Consider the following 7,044-nt stretch of genomic DNA (forward strand, 5'->3'; position numbering starts at 1 on the left):
GGTTTATGGTTTAGGGTCTAAGCCTTAGGGTTTAGGGTTGAAATAAAATTACTCCAGACTCAAATGCATCTAATGAAATAAAATTACATTTAGAAGTTGAAATAAATGGAGTGGATCAAGCCAGGTTGAGTGACATTAGTTATTTTCTTTTGTCTACCTTAGTGCACATGTGACATTTGTGTTCATCGCTAGTTAGAAACATTAGTTATTTCCTTTTCTCTACCTTAGTTATTTTTTAAATTCATTTATTATTATAGTTTGATACGCGACATAAATTGTATCCATTAGTAAGCCTTAATAAACTGAATACCATACATTACGTGTGAAATTCATATGAAAAATATACAACAACATATTTAAACGGAGACATGCAAATCATTCATTTTGGTGTCCGTGATGTCGTGAGGATGTGCCACATGGTCGATCCCATCTTCGTGCTTGGCAATCAGGATTTCTTCTGCCCCGATGCCTCCCCGCTTCTTCTTCGTCAGCCTCAGCAGAAAATTCGTGGCGCAAATCAACACCTAATAAGTCACTCATATTAGGTATTGGTCCCGGTACATTCCATTGTGTTCCTGATGGGGCATTAGGTGTTGGAATTGGGCCATAATATTGCTGTGAAGGGGTCATAGTGGGCCATGAAAAATGAGGTTGGGTTTCCGCAACACCATCGAACGAATGCTGGCTTGCAGAAGTATCAGTGTGATGACCCTGAAAATGATACTGATACATCTGTGTTGGATACTGAGCAAATGTTTGTGGCGTGTAATACATTCCATGGCCACGCTCCACCATTTGTTGGGAATATTCTTCCGCTTCAACAGCCTCCCTTCGTCTGCCTATGCCCTAAGTTTCAACACTTGACTGAAGAATGTGAAACTCTTGTGCTGGAAATTGACGCTTTGATGCAGGACCATGTGACACAGGCTTAGTGATTCTCTCTTGCTCTTCGGATAAAATTGTAATTTTCTCCACATAAGGCACGAGATCATCAACTGTCCATGTATTCCTCCCTTGAGGAGACACCATGTATTGTAATGTCTCCACAACTTCAGCCTGTAATTATTAGGGTCAGAAAATTAATGGGCACCATTAAAAAAATGTTAAAGTTAAATATTCAAAAAAACTAAAAAATACCAATGTAGTCGTGCTTGCATTTTGTGGGTCAACAAACATCTTTGTCTTTCGCCTATACCAGACCATGTAGTCCGAGTTAAAGCTCAATAGGCCCTCTTGTCGGGGATAAGCGTCGACCATAAAAGCATGGCGATTGTTCCACTGATCAATCATTGGGGCGAACAATTGCCCCCAATTTTTGTCATGTTTCCCTTTTAGTGTTATGCCATGAATGTTCAAGGGTTGCGAAGGAGACTCTGGAATTGGTTGCTGCATTCCAAATTGTCTCAATACGCTATCCGGTTGGTGCCACTCAATAACTTGGAAACAAATTAGTGGCACCACCGCGCACCACGCGACACTTCTGACTACACAAATAGGAGGCAACAATGATATAACAGTTGTTGTGTAAGGCTCCCACACAAACTGCATATGACAACATAGTTGTTAGCATTTTAGTAAAATAACACATATCGTTTTTTATTTTACAAATACAATACCATGTTCTTACCTCATGACGTTTCATAATATCCAACTTGCGACGAAAAACTCTCACATCATCATTGCCGATATATTGGTTTCCACGTCGCAGCCAACTACAAAGATTAAAATTTAATATACCCTAAAACCATTTATTCTTTTGAAATGAAAGACGCTTTTAAAAATGACTAACCTGTGCCCTAGTGATTTATTTTCTACTTGGGAAGGAGTCCTCTTTGGAGCCAAGGTTGGACATCGTTCCCATGCCCACATTTGTAGTAAGATACACATACCTCCGATTGATTTAGTTTTATAATCGGTGGCACTACACATCTCTCTGTATAGAAAAGCAAGTACGGTAGGTCCCCATGCATATGTGCTACAGTCTTCAAAGTCACGTAAAAATTGAAGGTACATTAGCGAAACTTTGTTACTGCTTTTGTCAACGAACAAGACACCTCCAATGAATCTTAGTATCCATGCACGGGCAAACCTTCGTACTTGTTCTTCATCATCGTGGTTATTTATTTGTGCAAAATGGTGAGCCAACCAACTTAATTTAACCACACTACCTTTAATTTCACCTTCTTGTGGTCTGACTCCCAATAATTCCTCACATAAATCAGCCCAATTAAGATTTGTTGGACCGATTAATGGTAAACCATCCACACGTAGACCTAACAATACAGAGACGTCTTGGAGAGTAATAGTACACTCTCCGCATCTCATGTGAAAGGTATGTGTTTCCGGCCTTCATCTTTCTATCAAAGCACTAATTAATGAGGCATTTATTTTTAAGTATCTCATTTTCATAATCCAGTAAAAACCAGATTGGCGAAGAAAATGAAAAATTTGCTCTGGAATTTCTTCTTCCCCTTGATACGTGGGGACAGCTCGTCTGATATGTAATTTCCAATTTTCTTCCCCATTCCAAACATGTTCTGAAACATGCTTAGGTTGCATCCATAATACATCACTATCGATCGGGTCAGACTTAATTTTAATATGTGATGGACATGACGATGAAGATGTCATTGATACTGCAACATAAAATATAATACAATAAATTTACAAAACAATTTATACATTATTTGTAGATAATATAAATAAAACTACGCACATTTATAAAAACGTTATTAAATATATATAAATAAATTTGTAATAAATAAAACTGGGCAATTTTGAATATATTCTATAGATAAATTAAAATACATGCGAAGACAAATTTAAATAAATAACAAAATATATTTATTTGATAACAAAATATATTATACAAATAATAAAATTTAAATATATTCTACAAATACTTTCAAATACATACACATAGACAAATTTAAATAAATAATATAATATATTCTACAATTAACAAATAAATAAGTAAATAAAATATGGACTACCAAATAAATTAAAATACAAACAAATATTCAAATGCAAAAAATTATTTAAACAACGTGTAATACAAAAATAATAATAATGTACAATGTATCATATATTTAATCACGTAAATTTTCTAAAACAAATAATATTAACCTACAAACTAAAACTAACAAATAATATATATAACATTCTAACTAAAAATACTTGACTCAAATTATATTAACTTATCAACTCATTTATTTAAAATTGTACTATCTATATATAACATACAAAATTATAATACTAAAAAGATAAATTTACGTGTGTGAAGTGTCTAATACTACAATTATTTATTTATATGTGAAGTATTTAATATTACAAAAATTAAAAATTTACGTGTGCCTAAAATTTAAAAATATATACCTAAAGCTAATATTAACTTGTGCCTAATACTACAGAAGCTAATATTACGTGTGCATTGGCTAAAGTATCATGCGTGTAAATATATACATAATACTACAAAAGCTAATATCACATATATAAAATTTAAGAATATATACAACAACTAAATAATATTTTCATACTAACTAACCAAATAATATTTTCAACCAAATATTATTTTGATATATATATATATCACACATATAATATCTAAGAATATATACAACAACTAAATAAAATTTTCATTCTAACTAACCAAATAATATTTTCATACTAACTAACCTAATGTTGGAATATCTATTAATACATAAATTTAACAACACAATACCTACTAATACTAACTAACTTAAACTTAGAATATCTATTAATACTACCTAACCTACTATTTTTATAATATTATTAACAGAATATATACATTTTATTTATTTTGAAAACACTTACCAGAAATTTATGGAGGATAAGGACACACACCAAACTTGAAGGAAAGAAGCACAACAAGCACCAAACTTGAAGGAAGGAAGCACAGTAAGCACAAGAAACTCATACTCAAGAAGAAAGAGAAAGAGAGCTCAGCAACTTGAAGGAGAAATGTACATCCATTTACGTTGATGAGCATTTTTTATAGGTGAAAACGTAAACAAGTAACGTTCAAAAGCTTAACGTTCACCTGCAAAATCCTAGCCTTTTCAGAACACTACAAACCCTAACCCTAAACACTGCAAGCCTACACTGCCATCTTCAGAACTGTGGCATGCATGGCGTGAAGGTGTCTCGCAGGAAGCAATGGCGGCATTGCTTACGTGGAAGGCTTCTCGCCATTGGGAGCAGCGAGACAGCATGCTTCTCACCAGTGGGAGCAGCGAGACAACATCCACGTCAACTGTCTCGCCAAGCACAATGGCGGCACCCTCTTCTCTTAGCCAGGTCAGCATGCTTTTCGCCATTGACAATGGCGACACGCGTTTCTCGCCAGTACTGTTGACGGCATCCATGGTCAAACAGACCCCCTCCGTAAATATTAGAAAATTGACCACTTTACGTAAATAGTTTGTAAAGGTGATCCTCTACAGTAAATTTGTCGTTTATATGCGGCGGAAAAGTTAGCATTATCCACAAATTTTTTGTCAGTAATATTGTCCTTTGGAAAAAAAGAACAAAATTCATCGGAAAAAGAAACAAGATCCATTAAATATTGTTAAACACATAACCTAATAAAAAATGTCACATTAAATTGTTAAGCACATAAGCAGATTTGAATGATTAATGTTGTTAAAATGTTGTTAAATCATATATTATTTTATTCTTATTATTGATTAAAAAAATTTTAAGATATACTTAAAATTCAAAATTTACATATATATTAATATAATATATAAAATCAGATAAACTGATAAATAAGTATAAGAATTTGATTGTTGATTTTTAATGTTAACTATAATTTTAAATAAATTATTATTTTTATTGTTTCCAAAGCAAATATCATCTTAATAAAGCTTATGTTAATTTTCGTCTGAGAAATATTAAGCAATTTTTCTGCTCCTACTTGAAAGAAAAAAAAATTAATCTGCATGCCACTGAATTCATCATGAATTATGGGTCAGTTTGTTTAAGATTAAAAAAAGTACTTGTAAGAAAAGTTATTTATTTTTAAGTGATTTTTATACAAGCAGAAATTGTTTCATGTTTGGTTGAATTATAAAACACGCTTTTTTAATTAAATGTGATTTTTAACTTGTTTGTGTGTGTATAAGTGATTTTTTAATCACAAATTTACATAAAAGACCTTATGCTTAATTTACATAAAAAAAACCTTATAAGCATCCAATACATTGTACATCCAAAAGACTAGAAGATTCAATTTGATGGGATAATCTTTCGCCCAATATATTTCTTTGGAAACAAAAGCATGCTTATCTAATCCACTACAATTTTCCCAGATCTTTTGGTAAAAGTTACTTGACTATCTACAAAAAATTGGCATTGAACTTTGTAATCTTCCTGCAAGTATTTGAAGTATATACGTGCAGCACTCTCAACTCCTAGTTTCCATTCATTGAAAACTTGCAAATTATCAGTTCCAAAATGACATACTGGAAAGCACATTTAGACCATGACTCTTTTTTGCTTCTGCAATATTCACACAAAATGCCAGAGCAATGAATTCACATTTACAATTCAATTTGGCTAACAAATGGAAAGCTTACAAAGAATTCATCCTCATCTTTGAGTCTTTAACGAAACTTCATTGAGAGCAAAAACACTATTAGATCAAATTAGCACAACAAAAGATACATATGATTGTCTCAACGTAGGTGGTTGGATGAGGTGTTCTACAATTCACATCAGGCACCCATCCCTTTTTGTTTTCAATTCCAATTTCCGTCACAGAATCTTGATTTTTAATTTTTACTTGAGAAGCAAAAATGAAATTTATTAAAAACCAGTAGTTAGGAATCAAGCACAAGGTGTGTCTTACCCCCAAAACACCTAAAAGCACAAAAGGAAGCACAAACTAACAACAATTTGATTAAAATCCACCCAACAACATCTTACAAAGCAATTCAATTAAGTAAGAAATAACAATGTCTCAATCTTCAATACCTTTCTTCTAACTAAAAACCAAAACAGTCTCCAATTAAAGCCTTACACATAAACCCAAAGACCCATAATCATACAATTGAAATTGAAAGGAGAGGAGAAATTATCATCACTTGATACAACATCACCTAAAGAACAACACTTTTGTGGAGGGAAGCCTAGAGCTAGCTCACGATGACAAAGGAGGAAGGTCACGAAATGAGGGATTTCGATAAGTGAGGGCTTTCCATGCTCTGCAACGGCGAGGACAATTTGCGATCTCCGAAATTTGGGGGAAAATGCGAACAAATTTGAATTCAAATTTTCTCTACTTCCCTCAGCCATTGCCACAACCAGAGCCACTGGCCAGCATGTCCACCAGTGCAGATCCGCCTTGCCATGCTAGATTGGAGCAGTGATGGAAGCTTCGTAGGAGCACCTCCACTCGAGGGCGAGGGAAAGGGTGAGGGAAAGGACGAGGATGGCCACCATACACATCTGTAAACTAAAGCTTCGTCTCTTAAAAGCAGGGGTAGTCCCATCCAAAATTTTCATTAACCCACCTCCGTGTTTTTTCCAATTCTTGTTTCTGCACCAGCTTATTTGGAGCAGCTTATCAATAAGCTGCTTTTAGCTTATTTTCAACTTCCGCTTTTTTAAATAAGTTTATACATACATCCAAAATTTTATAACAAGTGTTTTTTTTATATAAAATAAGTGATTTTTTCTATATAAAAAAAAGCTTAACCAAACTCACCTTATATCACTCCTAGGCTTAGGGATGCGAATAGGTCAAGCTACTTACAGGGGCTATGATTTGGCCTCTTTAAAACATGGTATGTTTAATTAAAAAATTAGACTTGGACTTGTAAAAAAAGAATATTTAGTTAATTAATATGTTAAGCTTGAACATTTTAAAAAAGTCTATTTAGATAATTAATAAACTAGGTTCATTTGGCTTATAAAAAAGTCTATTAAGCCTAATAGGTCATAAAGATGTAACTGTGTGGAAACATTAACATGGTTAATTTTAAAAAGGTAGGTTAGACCAAGTCAAGCCGAAAAAAGGTCAAG

General features: G+C 33.3%; 1 pseudogene; it reads right to left on the reverse strand.

Annotated features, from left to right (window-relative positions):
• Positions 1–5,894: 5,894 nt before the first annotated feature.
• Positions 5,895–6,604, reverse strand: LOC114399498 (annotated as a pseudogene).
• Positions 6,605–7,044: the final 440 nt, after the last annotated feature.

The sequence above is a fragment of the Glycine soja genome, chromosome 19, assembly GCF_004193775.1.
Source record: "Glycine soja cultivar W05 chromosome 19, ASM419377v2, whole genome shotgun sequence".
NCBI lineage: Eukaryota > Viridiplantae > Streptophyta > Magnoliopsida > Fabales > Fabaceae > Glycine > Glycine soja.